This window comes from Canis lupus, chromosome 34 (assembly GCF_048164855.1).
Source record: "Canis lupus baileyi chromosome 34, mCanLup2.hap1, whole genome shotgun sequence".
Lineage (NCBI taxonomy): Eukaryota > Metazoa > Chordata > Mammalia > Carnivora > Canidae > Canis > Canis lupus.
This window is the reverse complement of record NC_132871.1, coordinates 5317212-5334528: the sequence shown is the minus strand read 5'-3', so window position 1 is coordinate 5334528 and position 17317 is coordinate 5317212. Positions and strand designations below refer to the sequence as shown.

Genomic DNA, 17317 nt, shown 5'->3' with positions numbered 1-17317 from the left:
TATAATTGGTTAGGTTCAGGACAACCTTTGGAAAAATGCTTACTACCTTAAGGATTTTTCACTGTATCACAGCTCCTAATTGCTGGATGAATCATGATTTTCATGGATACACCTGTGCACATGTGCATACGCCACCCCTCATCAAGCCCTCACATCCACTGCTTTATTGAGCATTGCTTTTTTCCCCCTACACAAGTAATAAAAATTAATAAAGTTATATATCTTTTCTCCTATTAATCTGCTTGCTGTGAGTTTATTTCAGAGACCCAGCTATTGAACCTAGGAGGGTAGAAGGTGTCTTTCTGCCCCTACAGTACATACACATGGATATGCTTTGTTCATATTTTATATATCACTTTTTATTACAAGGTGCCTCCCCCTCATAAATTTTAGTATTCTTCATTACCAAATATTCCTTTTTTTTTTTTCAAATATTCCTAAATAATGTTGCACTTAGGTTTGATGTCCTAATATCTCATGTCACCTACGAGTGATAATTTCCAAGTGGGTGAAAGAGAGACATAGCCATCTAAGGAGACTATCAGATTCAGCCTGGACCTTTTAGAAACTGCAGACATACACCTGCCTCCCTACTCCCACCCTCCACCGCACCCCCACGCCACAGGCTTCTTCTTGTTCCCATCAGATTCCACAACTCTCACCGACCCTCCTTAGCCCCAGTTCAGTTCACAAAAAGTCCTCTTTATTAATAGAAGTGTATACCACAAGCAGAGAAGAAGAGAAGATGCATGCTGAAGACCATCACCACATAAGTGTCCTCATACTTCCCAAAGACTAGTAATTTGTGCAGGCCTGAGACTAAAGGACAGATTCTATGAGGCACCCAAAACCTACCCTGTAAGGGTCAGCTTATAGGCCATCTGTTCAATGATGTTTTCCCTGGTGCCTCATACTTACCACATACCTTACCTATACTTTCTTATGGCATGACTCACTAACTACTACGTATCATAGTTCTTACGGTCATGAGATCTTCCCTACCAGGCTTTTGTGGATTGTTGATAATAAGTGGTTGATGAATGGATGGATAAATAAATGAATGAATATCAATGATCAACCTTTGAATCAGGTCTAAACTGCTAGACTACCTTGTGCTTCAGATCTTTGTCCATATTCCATTATAAAGACGTTTGCTGATGAGGCATTGACACTGGACAATTTTTGATACTATGGGGCTAGAACACAAGCTTGTCTTGGAGTTCTGGCTTTATCTCCTTTGCTATGAAGCTCTTGTTCCATGTCCCTGGTTGTCACTGCTGTTTTCCAAGATCCCAGGCATACCACCATATGACCTGAAGTTGCATTTTAGCATTTTCACACTAGAGTAAGAGCTCAGTGACTCTTCTAATTATGCAAATCCTTTGCTTTCCTAACATTTCGAGCTCCTAACACTCATGCTTGGCACATTGGGTATGCCCAGTAACTTTTGATATTCTTCCTTCCTTTCTTATTTTAAACCATTTGAACCATGTTGGAACATATGTTTCAAATAAAAATTATAAAACTAAATGATTTCTTTAATTCTATCATTTAGATTGTTTTCATTTAAGACAGAAAATTTAGAGTTACCTTCGAATTATTCTTTCCAACTTAAGAATTTCCCTCATTGAAGTCTGATTTATAGGCACCCTGAAACTCTACAATTGTTAAGCACATGTGACTTTTTAAGACCCAGCAAAAATTATGGACCATTCTGCTGTGAAAATTGTAAAGAATCTCAGATATTTAGAACTGAAAGAAAAAACTTCAAAGGCATTCCAAAACAGCTCTCTGTTCTTTTCACATAACATCCAAAAAAACTATCACCCACTGCTAATGACTGTGCATGCCAGCCAATTTTCATCTACCAGCAAATGTATTCACTTACAGTTCCTTTCAACAGAGTTCTAAGTCTAATTTAGTGTGGTTTAATGGCTGAAGTCAAAATGACTTTTTTACTTGGAAGCAGTTTGGCCTACAGAGTTGCATAATCTACTCTGATTCCATTCAATGGCAGGTACAAACATGAATTACGGTGGTAGTATGGGAAGGTACTTTAGAGATCAGCTAGGTCAGACCCTGTATTTTCGTCTGGGGAAACTGAGGCCACAAAACTGAATAAAATAGTACTCTTTCCCTCTCATCCACAAATCTGAAGTTAATTTTTCTCTGTATTTCACATATACTTTAAAATTTAAAATAAATAACTATCGGGGCTCCTTGGTGGCTCAGTTGGTTAAGAGTCTGCCTTCTGCTCAGGTCATGATTCTGGGGTCCAGGGATCAAGCACCATGTTAGGCTCCCTCCTGAACTGGGGGCCTTCTTTTCCCTCTCCTTCTGCCCCTCTCCCTGCTCCTTCGCTCAAATAAATAAACAAAATATTTTCTAAAATAAAATAAAATAAATAACATTTGGAGGTTGATAGATTATACTATCCATAGGAATATGCACACACACACACACACACACACACACATACATACACACACACACACACACCAGGAATTTTAAGATCTTCTTAAGATACTAGCATCGTCAGCCCTTATAATAAAACTGTGGATAAAAAGTGTCACTCTGTAACAATATACCCAAAAATGGAAACGCCCCTGCCAAATATTTAGGTTGAGTCAGAAAAAACATAACCCCTAACCAAAAAAAAAAAAAAATAGCAAATAAAAGATCATCAACTTAATTTTACCCCCACCACACACACAAATTAAATGAAAAATGCATTCAATACCATTAATAGTGAAGAGAATAGGAAGAAAAAGAACACCTCCCTCCTTGTATTATGTCTACTCTACTCCTTCAGCAAAGAAGGGTCTTTAAGGTTTAAATACTGTCAACAGTAATGTAAGCTGAAAAAAGAAAGTGTACCTGTTCCAGTTTTATACCCTCCAGATTTGTTTTCTACACTCACTTAGGGGCACTCAACACTCACTCTTTGAAATCTTCATCTCTATTCCTAAGCAGAATCATAAAGCACAAATATTCATAAAATCTAATGTGAAAAAGACCTGGGTTTGAATATGGTTTTGCCACTTGTTAGCTATTTGATCTTGGATAATCTTCTTATCTCTATGCTTCAGTTTCCACATGTATAAAATAGTCTTCAGAATAATAACTCCTTTATGCGATTGTCCTAGTAAGTGGAATCATAGTAGATATTGACAACTCTATAGTATATTAGCATTTACGGTTTTTAAAAATGTTTACATTTCAGCCATTAAATAACTCTAAAGTAAACCAATTTAGATGATCCATTTAAAGCATTTATAATATGAATTCCCAAATAAAACATGTTAGCTAAAATTTTGTTTACCTCATAGGGCTGTTGTCAAGATTAATAAGATAATATAAATATACAAATTTCTGAGCACGGTTACCTGGCACATAAGACCTCAATAAATACTGGCTTTCCATTAGCATCCTTATTATTATCATTGACATTACTTTTAATTACTCCTACTGCCAACTGCCTTCTCTTCTCCTTTCCCCCATCAAAGGAAATGAGAACATCCTCAAGCAGATATCATGTCTTCAAAAGACAGTGGCACTCACAAAAATTTAATAACTAGAGAAAATGATGGAATGGACAAAGGAAAAAAAAATAGCAGAAATGGGGACATAAAAAAAGTGCCAAACTGAATCAGAAAGTTTCCAGTTGGAGAAACAAGCTAGGAAATCTTCCTTGAATGGAATTCAAGACTGGCCCATTTATGACTCCACCTCAGTTCCTATGCCTCTATTAGGGGCCAAAACCAGAGCATTTACCCATACAAGTGAAGTTACTGGCTCATGGCATGAAACAATATACCAATGACATCAAGTTAGCTCTCAAAAAAATGTTTTAAAATAAAATAAACAACATTACTAGGGACATGAAAATCCCCTGCACTATGATTAAATCAAAAACTGGTTAAGATCAATTCAGGCTCATTCCTTTTAATGCTATTGTTTTGTTTTTCAAATTTCCAAGGATCCTCACTTTGGAAATTATAATTTATTCATCAGAGAGATGCTACATTAACATTACAGTATGTGAACCAATAGCTTTTCATTATGTATAAAAAATGCAAAACACAAAAAATAAAAATTGCTTACATTTGTAAAAACTTCTGCATCTTAACTATAAAAGGGGGAAAAATAGATATCTGCAGCTGGCACTGTTTCATGTACCAGTTTCTGAAAACAATACAGAATGTCAAAAGTATAAGAATTACCATATGCTAGTGCTTTTGCTCTGACAAATTATTCACAAATAACTTATGCTTGTATTCTGTAATTCACACTGAAGTTAATAAAAGTTGGATCCCTAATCACATTCAAACGATCAATATTATATAAATATGTGCTCGAAAGATCTTTTTCTCTTTATAAAAAAGTATTTTAAATTTAGAAATATAGAGAAATATATTAGCATATATACAGAAATATGTATGTGCAAAGGCATAAATACATACTCTTCCCAAATATATTTTTGTTATTAACTGGCACCATCAGAGAAGAGTATACCTTATTTCTTCAAGTCACTGAGGCTTGATTCCTTAAAAATGTTTAACCATTTTTTTTAAATCATTCTGAAATGTATTGTGCAGTCTTCGCCTTACAAAAGGAATCATCAGTGGGCATTTTGCTCTTCTTTCAAGACATGATCAAGGACTGAGGTCACCTGACAATGTGAACTCAGTATAGAGTCTATCCTCTGGTTGCTTAAACTCCTGATAGTACAAAAAATACGGAAAGAGATCAAGGATAATAGAGTAATGTGGTGCTGCTGTCTCCACTGCCCCCTCAAATCTACCTTATTATTATTTTTTTCCTTATTATTTTTTAACCACATGCAGAATATTTACTCTCTCCTGACCTCTTCATTGCCTTATCTTCCTTACTACTTGTCCTCTGTACTGCTTTCCTTCAAGTATTTCTCCTTTCTCTCATTCAACACTCAGTGCCAACTGTGGGCTAGAACCTCTGCTGGGCCCTAATTACGAAGACATATCCAGCCCTTACAAAGATTAAATTCCTGCCTCTTTTGCATATGTTCTTGGAGTTTTGTGGTGTTATTTTTTTTTAATGATTCTCCAGGTTAACTTCTAGCAAGTGTGTTTCTAAAAATGTGATATTTCTATTTAAAAATTTATTTATGATTTGGTTGGGCAAAGTAAAATTTAGGCTCCATTAAGTTCAAGCCAAAATTCTCATACATTTCCCTACTGATAAAGAAAACACTCATCTATAAAGCACCAGTATTAACAAATAAACACAACCTAGGAGTACGTGATTTTGAGATTTTTTTTTTTAAATACTAGTTACAACAAATAGCTTGCATGAAAACCTAAGGAGGATGCTGTCGATCTTACCTTGAAATAATGTGTAGTAGTACTGGGACAATGGAAGATGAACAGACAAGATCATCAATCAAGTATGGAAAGACTTTGCTGAATCAAAGATTTTGGGTCTAATCCCCCAGTTAGAGGCAAGCTTCCCAAGAAAGGCTTTCAACAATTAAAAATAGGAATATTTTTATTCACTTCGTTTAGTCGACCAAATTTTATTCAGGGCGTACCCTGAATATTATACAACAGGTATAAAATAAGAATCGTAAAAATAAAGCAGCAGTATAAGGCGATAGAGTGATGGGTGGTATTTTATATCTGGCACTAATTTAACCTTTATAAGTGCGCTCTAAACAAATAAAGGGGGTTCAGAGTCTTACATTAAAATGAGAAAATTTAGGCTCAGAGAGAATAACAGGAAGTAATAAATTCAGGAAAAGTCTTAGAATTGCCAACTCAGTTTTGTACTCATTTTATTTCCCCATCCGACTCCGATCCTGAGAAATTATGCTTAAAGAGCTTTTCTTAACAAAGCAAATGTGGGGGAAGCCAGAACTGAAGTGTAGGCAAGCACTTTCTAAAAACACTAGAAAGCAAAAACAACATCATAAATTTGCACTAATTAAAATGATGCTAAGTGTTCTCATCGCACAGACAAGTGTGCTAGCCCACTTTCCTATTCAGTCATGGTCCAAAGTCTGAGCTATCATATTCTAAAGATCACTCTTTACACTTGATATCTTCCCTCTTTTTCTGCTTTTATACAATCTAGTAAAAAAACACTTTACATAAACATAAATATGTTTGCAATCTTTTCCTGAATTCTTTTGTTTTTAATACATTTGGTTTTTCAATATTTTAATTCATCCCTAAATTGAACAATACATATACCTATTATTTGCTATTAAATTATTTTTTCCAGCTTTATCGAGGCATAGTTGGCAAGTAAAATTGTAAGATATTTAAAGTTTGCAATGCAATGATTTGATATATGTATATACTATGAAAGCATTCCTCCTATCAAGTCAATTACCACATTTATCACGTCATATGTTTTACCTTTTGGTGGGGAAAGGTGGTGAAAACATTTAAGTTCTCCTCTCTTACAAAATTTTAATTATAATACGTAGTGTTTCTTTCTTTGGTCACCAAGTTATACATTAGATCCTCAGACCTTATTCAGCATATAACTGAAAATTTATAACCTTTTACCAACCTCTCCCTATTTTTCCCTCCCACCCTTACCCTCCAGATCCTAGAAACCATTTTTCTACTCTGTTTCTAAGAGTTTGATTTTTTTTTTACTTCTATAAATGAGTGATACCATGCAGTATTTGTCTTTGCCCTCTGGCTTATTTCACCTTATATTTGCTATTAAATTAACCCCAACAAACATGTAGAGGTTCCCTATGTAAATTCTCAATATATAGTTAATGGAAGTTTGAAATCACAAAACCAAGGACAAAAGTCCTAGTACTATACTAAATCCTTAACTTCCTATGAAAAGAGCTGAAAGATCCTCTGTAAGATAATCTCTCAGAGAAGGGAATGTTATAATCATTTCCCCTTGGAAAGATTCTTCCCAGTGCACATTGGAAGGAAGGTAGACCATGAAAATTTCCTTCGTTACTGATGGCACGCTCTAAAGGTCTCTCCCCTTCTTATTCTATCAAATCATGTTTTTTTTGTTTTGTCTTGTATTTCCTGTTTATTTATGTCAAGTCAAATTTAATCGGAAAAGGAATTTACTGGAAGGATACTAGGTAGCTGGACTCACCCTACAACTCATCTCTAACTATCCAATACTGTATCAAAAACTCCAAAAATTGAAATATCCATTTGGCTCATCCTGGGTCCCTAAAGAAATAATAGCTTTTGGGGAGAAGAGAGATAGACTGTTTGGCTAACTTTGGCTTCCATAATGGGAGATACAACTCTTTTACTAAAATTCTATGGGAAATTCTACAAAAGAGGTTGGATGTAAGCAGAAAAATTAAAAACTTTATAAATCCTAGCAAATACCTACTGTAGCATATATTTTTGCTCAAAACTCTGAGCTTCTAGAGAACCACAGTCTTCCCCATTGTGCTTAGAACCATATGTGACACAAAAAGTGCTCAATAAATACTTGGTCTCAGCACACTCTTCAACTTTAAACTCTAATGTCAAAGAACTAAATGCTAAGTCTCCTCATTCTCCATTCACTGACAAGTACCAAGTCATCTTTTATTCCTTCTTCTTCCTCACTCTGATTATTTAGTTGGTGACCACATCCATTGACATGTTTTCCTTTAACATTTTTCCTCCTCATTCCAGTCCATCTTCCAACCTACCACCAGAGTGATCTTCCTAAAATAAAAATATGCCTAAAATCCATCATAAATAGCTACTAACTACTAAAGATTTCCTATATCAAAGACACAAGAGGATATCTCAAACTTGATGTTTTAACTCACAGCTCTTCCTTCCCACAATCCCATCGGCCTTGCCTGTGACATGTGCACATTCATCTCCTGAGTTTAAGCTTCACTTTCTTTTTTTTTTTTTTTTAAAGATTTTATTTATTATTCATGAGACACAGAGGGAGAGAGATATGCATAGACACAGGCAGAGGGAGAAGCAGGCTCCATGCAGGGAGCCCGATGTGGGACTCGATCGGGGTCTCCAGGATCACACTGCGGGCTGCGGGCGGCACTAAACCCCTGGGCCACCGGGGCTGCCCTAAACTTCACTTTCTTAATGTCACTTTCCCATACACACCCTGTCTCATCTTCCACTTAAGAACAGTAAAATTCCTCTGATCTCATAGAATTTTAAAACCTGTAATAGTCAATTAGCCAAAAATACTGGCTAAAGTATGAAAGCATTAAGTAATAATTAATTTTTTAACTTAAAGTTTATGAAAATGCATTCATTGGCCAATCAGTTGATGTAGGAACAAAGCTTTTTCTTTATATAGGAGTCTGCTGATTGGAGGAGCTTCAATTCACCTTTCTAGAACTAACCAAATTCAAAATGCCTCTCTGTGATTCTTTTTTTTTTTTTTTTTTGAAGGTTAAACTTTTAATCAGCAAGGCTCAAACAATTACATGCTAATTTCCAGCTAGGTTGCACCAAAAATGACTTAAAAATTTCCTTTTGGGGGGATCTCTGGGCAGTTTAGTGCCTGCCTTCGGCCCATGGTGTGATCCTGGATTGAGTACCGCAACGGGGTCCCTGCATGGAGCCTGCTTCTTCCTCGCTCTCTGTCTGTCTCTGCCAGCCCCCCACCCTCCGTGTCTCTCATGAATAAATAAAAGCCTTTTAAAAAAATTCCTTTTAAAATAAATAAATAAATAAATAAATAAATAAATAAATAAATAAATAAAAATTTCCTTTTGGTATCCCTGAAGAACAGGATTCCTGTTATATAAAAGCTTTGCTCTTTCTTTAGACCTATAAAGAAGTAGGTACAGTTGACTTCACCAAATGATTTATTCCCTTTTCCCACATTTAGAAATCCCTATGATCCCTCAGACAGTTCCTTCTGGAGCAAGCTTCCTCCTTTTCCCCAGCCAGCCCCGGTGGATTCACCTTTACAGGCTCTCTGTGATTCTTTAACATGGAATGAGAATTTAAGACATCTGCAAAACAAACTAAGCTCAAAATCTTACTAGTTTCATTTAGTTTTCTTACAAACTCTTGTTCTTATTCATTTTAAATTAGATAACTTTTTTATATGACTTTTTATGAGGCTTCTCAAAATATTAAACTTAGTTTTTGTATATATGATAACTTTCTTTTCATACTCATATTTTATTAGTTTATTTAATATTTAATTAGCTTGTGTAATTACTACATAGAATTACAACTTCCTTAAACAAGTTTGGGAAGAATCACAGCAGATTCTTGGCAAGCATACTGTTCAAATGGTGGGAGCAGAGGGCATTGGACGAGCCAGAGATTAGCTATTAGCTACAAGGGCTCCACAGACCTTCAGTACACTGTGTGTTGCAAGGAACAAAACTGAGCTCAAATGACTTAGAGAAAAATAGGAAATGTGCAGGCCAATAACATGAAGATTCAGTGCTAGTGCTTCCTTCAGCTGTGATTTGATGCAGTTATTGAAACAATGTCATCAAGAGTTGGTTTCTCTGCGTGTCTCAGCTGTGCTTTCCTCTGGGAGTAAACTTCCTCCTCAGGGTGGATCTCTTGGCTAGCAAAAAGGCAGCATGGCTCTGACCCTTTGTTTTTGCACTCCCACATTCAGCAGAAGGAAGACCCCATCTAGTTTTTCCCAGAAGCTCCAAAAATAGTCTCTTGTATCTTATACTTCTAACTGGGTCACATGCCCATCTCTGAACCAGTCCCGTGACTGGGAAGGTAGACTATTTATTGGATTAAGCCCATAGAGGCTCCCCTTACCTCGCTGTCCAATGTTGGGAATAAGATCAGTTCCATCAACCAATGATAATGGAGGAGGGCGGCTTTCAAAAGAAATTTGTGCTTCTTATTAAAAGAAAGAGATTGCACTCTGGCAACTTGAAACCCAAAATCTTGGGGTTTAGCATTCTATCAGGGTTAGGCTTGAATATGGAGAGTGACAATTGACAAGAAGTGCCCTCAGCCAGACTTAACCTAATCAATCTGTGCATGAGGAGCAGAACAAGGGGTAGTAGGGCATAGCTCTTACCTTTTAGGATTAGTACTTCTGCCAAATTTTCCCAGACACTGACTAATCTAGGGGGAGGAGGAGGGAAAAGAGACAGATAGGGAGTTGCACAGGCAGGAGTGGAGAGTGGGATAAACATTTACCCTTCCCAGCACAAAATTTTTGGATTATTTTTCTCTGATTTTTTTAAATTAAAAATTAAAATACCAGGATTTTGAAATATTTTTAATTTGTTAAAATTTTAAGATAAAAAGAATAATAGATTATCATGTTTTTTCTAATCAAGACTTTATATTTTACAGCAATTTAAAATTCAATTTTAAATTCAAGTAAAATTTAGAGGAAGGCACAGATATTTCCCAAATATTCCCTGTACCTATGTATACACAGCCTCCCCCATTGTCAATATTCCCCACCAAAGTGGGTCATTTTCTTTTTTTTTTTTTTTAAGATTTATTTATTTATTTATAATAGACAGAGAGGGAGAGAAGCAGAGACAGGCAGAGGGAGAAGCAGGCTCCATGCCAGAAGCCGGACGTGGGACTCGATCCCGGGACTCCAGGATCGCGCCCTGGGCCAAAGGCAGGCACCAAACCACTGAGCCACCCAGGGATCCTCGGGTGATTTTCTTATAATTGATGAACCATAGTTTACATTAGGGTTCACTCTTGGTGTTGTTCATTCTATGGGTTTGGCTAAATGTATAATTTGTATCCATCCTTAAGGTCTCATAACAGTATTTTCACTGCCCTAAAAGTCCTCTATTCTCTGCCTACCCATCCCTCCCTCTCAACTTCTAAAAACCACTGATCTTTCTACTTTTTCCATAGTTTTACCTTTTCTAGAATGTCATATAATTGGAATAATAGAGTATTCGGCCTTTCAGATGGGTTTCTTTCATTTTGTAATAGGCATATGAGATTTCTCCATGTTTTTTCATGGCTTGATAGCTCGTATCTTTTTAGGGATGAATAATATTTCATTATTTGGATGTACTACGCTTTATCCATTCAACTGTTTTTCCACAATATATTTAATATCTGTGAGCTCAAATAAGTTGTTAAGTATGTTTTTCCTATAACTAATTTTCTGGATCTTATTAATACAATAACCCAAAATCTAAGAATCTCGGTATCTCAAAAAATATTCATTTAAAAAAACAAAATTATAAAACTAACCTATATTTCATCCCTATAAATCCTCTAGCAGTCACAGCACACACACACAAAATACTATGCACATTTTATCCCTTGGCCTTTAACCTTTAGATACAAGAAGCAAATCCACTCTGATTTAGCTCCTTTTTGTGAAAGAAGAGGATATTTAGGTTGCATTGTATTCAACAAGAAAAGAAGCCACCAGCTGGCATTTTGATAGCCTCAAATAACATAAGAAAGGGATTGTAGAAGACATACTTTTATTTTCTTCTGGCAAGGAGAAGCAGGAACAATTCAAGCATCTTCCCACTCACATACTGCTCTATATAAGGAAGAAAAAGTACATTTCATAAGGCAAAAATTTTGTTTTGTTAATATTAAGGAATATGTAAAAGATAATGTCCTAGTCCCTATAGAGTTCAAATAATATGCAAAATATGAACAATCTATTAAAAATTCATAGTTAATTTTCAAAACCACAGCCAAGCACAAGCTGAAGAAAAGCAAAGGCATGAAATCACACTTCAGATTCACTCAGGACTGCCAAGGAACACTTCAAGGAGCTCATGGTAACTGAGCTATCTCCTGGCAAGGAAACCCTTGGCAAGGATACCAAGCTAGTGATGATGAGGAAAGAACTGCTTCTATGCCAGCCCAACCTCTCACTTTATCTGTTTGGTATGTGAATAGGAGTTCAGAGCCATGGTGATGGCTGGGCTGCCTCTACCAAAGTTCCTTCTCCATTCCTGATCTACCTATACCACACAAGACCAACAAAGGCCAGAACTCCCAAGACTTGTTAGGTTTTCTTAAGGCTGCTGGGATCACAGATACTGAAAGAATTTCTCACCCCTTTGAACTTTGGGTGGTCATTCCAAAACTAAAGTTATAAAACTAAATTTTCTATTTGCTTTTACAAAGAAAGGCTCTTGTGTTAGAAATGCACCATTAGAGGAGAACCTATCATTTTCATTTTCAGTGATTTAAAAGAAAAAAAACAGAAGACAATGAGCCTCTACCTGGAACAGTTTAAGAACAGTACTGAGACTGAAGATTGTATTTAGTAGAAGACTTATAAGGGCTTCCTTGAACAGAGAGAATCTAAGAAATTCTGGAGAGAGAGAGAGTTGGGAGGAGGGAGAAAGTTGTGACAAATCATTTAGTTATTGTGAAGCCACTTGAGCTTGTAAATCCATTAAGTATTTAAGAATACTTTTGAGTTTGCTCATAGTCAGTTATTAAAGAAACAAATTTCCATTCAGTTCAAAAGATGAACAATGTTCAGAACAACTAGGTAGGATATGAAGCAAAAGGAGCCAATTATTTTAAAGCTAAACTTAAAAAAAATTTAATGACACAGAAATACCATATTCAGAATCACTCTTCGCAGAGTATAACAAGTTTTTTTTGTGTGTGTAAAAATGACACTTAAAAGGAAAACAATGTAAAGACCAAACTTTATTAACCTCCAAAAATATCAAGCTCTTCCCCATTTTTCTAGTTTGTTATTGTCTTTTGAATCTTCATACAGGTACTGAAAGAACTGAAATGGCATTCTGGATATAAAGGAAAAGCTATTTCCTTTCATATCCTAGCCTTTCATAAAAGGTTAATTTATTTTGAGGAAGCTATAAGGCTAAGTTCTTTCTCCTGCATCCAGTGTTGTGAACCAGTTAAATTCTAATTCTTCAACACCTGAAGTAATATCTCTCAGTAGGGCCTTTTTTTGGCCATTTTATGTAAAGCAGACCCATCAGCTTACTTCCTATCCTATAGGTATTTCCCATTCTATTATTTCCTTCAAGTCACTTACCGTTTTAGGGAATCATTCTGATTACTTGCTAGTTTTCTAATACCTCTCTTCACCAACCAGAAAGAAAGCACCATTTTACATGGACCCTTCTGCCTTCACCTGTGCATTCCTCCTACTAAGCACAAAAACTGATACATGGAGAGCACTTGGAAAATACTATGACTGAATCTTTAATTAAAGAGTGAGACTGAAGGATTACTAAAAAAAAAATAGTAAATGTGTGTACTTTGATTCTACTTCTTATTTTTGTTTCATTTTTCTTCGAGAATTATCTTGGATTGCTTAATTTGGCATGACCTCAGTTTCTTTGGATTAATTTAAGACAGTAATAAAGAATAAATGATAGCTACAGGAAGGGATAGTGCCTTTAGTTCATAAAGATTCCACTAGTAATAATTTATCAGGAACTTGGCCTCATCAGATATTTCAAATTTAGCCTAAAGTTTATTCATTAAATCCTAGTAGAGTGACCAGTTTTGCATTTAGCCAAATACACTGTAAATGTCTGTATCTAAGAATGTTTTCATCTTTCCTTTCCAATAAAATGCTATAGAATTGGAATTCGAGTAACTAAAGTATATTTTGATTAAAAAATTTGAAGCAGGGTCTCAAAAACTTTTGGGGTGCCTGGGTGGCTCAGTCGGTTAAGACCTGCCTTCAGCTCAGGTCATGATCCTCGAGTGCCAGGATCAAGCCCCACATCAGTCTCCCTGCTCAGAGGGGAGTCAGCTTCTCCAGCTCCCTCTGCAATTTCCCCCACTTGTGTTCTCTGGCTTGCTCTCGCTCTCTCTCTCAAATAAATAAATAAAATTTAAAAAAACTTTTAATTGCTTATATGATACATTGAGAAGGTGTGTAATTCCTAAGAAATCACAGGAATTACAAGTATTTTTTTAAAGTTGAAAATAGATCCTCTTCAGTTGAGAAAGCATTTCTTTCATTCTATCTTTTGTCAGTATGATGGTTGGGAATAGCATCACCTAAATTACTTCATGAACATTAACCTTAAAACCAGTTCTATGCAATTTAAAACAATAATTTTTATCCTCATTAAACACATACATATATTCTCGTTTCATGTTTCCTGAATGGTGTTATCCACAGGCAAATACAGAAGCTATTCCTAACTATTCCCAAAATTAAGATTATCATTCTCTTTAAAAAAAATAAATTTAGGTCCCCGAGTGGCTCAGTCAGTTAACTGTACTACTAGTGATTTCAGCTCAGGTCTGATCTCAGGGTTATGAGATCAAGCCCATGCCAGGCTCTGTACTCAGTGGGGAGTCTGCTTGAGGTTCTCTCCTTCTCCCTCCTCATCTGTCACTCCCCCATCTCTCACACTATCTCCCTCAAAAAAAAAAAATTAAAACTTAAAAAATAAATAAATAAACAATAAATTTGTAGAATCAAAATTTTTTCAATGGCCCTAATAACATTTTGGCATATACATTTTGTTGTTGTTGTTGTTTTTGGTAAATTTATTTTTTATTGGTGTTCAATTTGCCAACATATAGAATAACACCCAGTGCTCATTCCGTCAAGTGCCCACCTCAGTGCCCACCTCAGTGCCCATCACCCAGTCACCCCCACCCCCCACCCACTTGGCATATGCATTTTGATAGTGAGATCATATTCATTCATTCATTAAATGGTTCACTCTTGTGTCTCCAGTGTCTAGAACAATGCTTAGAAAAAGCATATGGTGAAAGCAATTTGGAAAATTATAAAATAAATAAAAGTAACATAAATATCTATTGTACTAAAGATATTATGATGAGGTTTATGGTTAGCTAAAGAAAGAGTTTTAAGGTATTTTCCAAACCTTATTTCTTTTGTATCCTGACAATTCCTTCTTTCCATGGTCTTGAAATGTATTGTCACTGTTTTCTTCATAGTAGCTTTAAATCAGTAACTTTGTTAGTCCTATAATCTCTGGCCTGACCTGTGTCCTCAGGGATACCGCAGCCTCTTAGATTTTATACCTGTCACAGTTTTGTCTTCCTCCCTTCTACTTAAAGATGTCAAGTTTATCTTTCTTAGAACACATTTCTCAAGAGTTACCTTCCTAGAAACCAAAAAGGCTCCTCATTTCTTAACAGATAAAATCCAAATCCTTCATATTAAGATAGATAAATTCTAGATCTGAGTTCTTATTTCCATTCTCTCCTAAGTAAAGTGTTTGACATTGATAAATTTATGCCACTTCTCTAAACCTCAGTTCTCATAGACAACTGAGAGATATAAAGAAACAAGTCAGTCCTACAACAGTGAAAGCATAAAAGTGGAAATCTACCAAGTGCATCAGCAAAATAATCAGTGAACCAACCATCTTGACTCGTGGGAGAGGTAAGGATGAAAATGTAACACAATGGGAAGTTGGAAACTTGGAAAAATGAGAAAGAAGGCTTAAAATATTACACAGAGAGTTATGCACTTCGTTTTATCAAACGGTAGGAAGTCATTGAATATTTTTGAGGAAGAGGTAATGCTATTATTCAATTTTCAGGAAGGAGCTCTAGAATAAAGCATCCGAAAAGTATGCACAATTGGTACAGGAGGTACAATGTTTAGAGTTGTAAATCAAGTCAATTTATGAGTTGTATACGAATCAGTTAATTTTTAAATTTAATTTTGTTATGTAATCAATTTATGTACTGTCATTTATTTATTATTTATTTAGAGTTGTAAATCTAACTTCAAAATGAAAAAGGAAAAAGGGAGGACACAATTGGATAAAGGTTTCACACTGGGTCTCCTATGCACAGGTCTCAGCTGTCCTACCATGCATCCGCAAAATTCTTTAGAACTAAGAAGCTGATTTTGCCACTTATTCCCATGTTATATATCCTCCAGAAAGTTTTATAGCTTTTTCTGTCATAAATTAAAGTACTATTCTTCCTCCTAACTAGTTTCTTCTTTCTGCTCATGAGAATCCTTATTTTTGAACTATGCTCTGACTCTACCCTGGCCAGAAAGGACAAAAGACGACTTCTCAGTGTTTGTCTATTCAACTGTTAGGCTCACCAGGCTAAAAGGGCAGCTAGAGATTAAACTGGGAGGGAGAGGTGAAGGAAAAGAAAAGGAAGAAGGAAAATGAAGGATGGGGAGAGATAGAAGGAAAGTTACCAATATCAAAGATGAAAAAGAGGACTCTACAGATTCTACAAACACTAAAAGGATATTAGGGGAATTGCAAAACAAAAACAATAAGGGGGATATTATGAACACCTTTGTGCTCATAAATTTGGCAACCTAAGTGAAAGAGGAAAAATCCTCAAAAAAAAAACAACTCACATTTAAAAAAATTCACAGCCATTATTAATTAATAAGCTTTGTAAATAAAAACCTCCTCCAAAAGATAACTCTGAATCCAGATGACTTTAATGATGAATTCTATCAGACATTTAAGGAAAAACTAGTAGCTATCTCTCAAAAACTATTTCAAAGAAAAAACTTCCCAATTTATTAAGACAAAATTACCTTGATTCCAAAATGAGGCAAAGATAATACAACAAGCAAAGAGAAATGTAGACAAATACCTCTCACAAATATAGACATAAAAATTATGTTAAAATATTATCAATCAAATTGAGCATTATGTAAAAAAAAAAGATAATATATAATAATTAACAGGTGTTTATCCCAGGAAGGGAAGGTTGATTTAATATCTGAAAATCAGTCAACATAATTCACCATATTAATTTAATAAAGGGAAAAAAGCATATGATTATTTTAGTACATACAGTGAAAGTATTTGACAAAATTGATCACTATTTCATTATTAAAAGCTCCCAGAAAACTAGAACTAAAAGAGAATATCCTTAACCCAATTAAGAGCTCCTATGGCTCCATTTAATATCAAACTCAGTAATAAAAGTCTCAATGCTTCCTAGATAAGATCAGAGAAAAGGATCTGTGTTTTCATTATTTTATTTAACATTACACTTTAAATTCAAACCAGTGCAAAAAGGTAAGAAAAAAAATAAAAAGCATACGGAATAGGCAAGAAGTAGAGATACTTTAATTATAGACAAGATAGTATATATAGAAAATCCTAAGAAATCCATAAGAAAGCTATGAAAACTAATAAGTGAATCCAGCAGGTTTCCAATAACTAAGGTCATTATTAAAAAATCAAGTGTATTTCAGTTTTGGGGGGAATAAAAATGTGAAATGAAATTCAGAAAAAGCCACATTCAAAAAGCATAAAAATAAATATGGGAAAAATTTTAGTGAAGACAATTGTTAAGATTTTACACTAAAATTTACAAAATACTCTTGAAAGAAATTAAGCTAGACCTAAATAAATGAAGAGATACACCATTCTTCTCAAAATTGTTAAGATACCAATTCTCTC

At 35.2% G+C, this 17317-nt stretch overlaps 1 protein-coding gene and 1 non-coding gene across 6 annotated transcripts in view; both read right to left on the bottom strand.

The window, feature by feature from the left end:
- The window catches only part of PDE1A (phosphodiesterase 1A), a 335038-nt gene that overhangs the window by 259297 nt on the left and 58424 nt on the right, over positions 1–17317 (bottom strand). The gene's annotated exons all lie outside the window — the stretch shown is intronic.
- On the bottom strand, positions 8847–8970 carry LOC140624641 (small nucleolar RNA SNORD22). Its single transcript, XR_012024097.1, has one exon. It is a non-coding gene; the product is annotated as a small nucleolar RNA SNORD22 (small nucleolar RNA).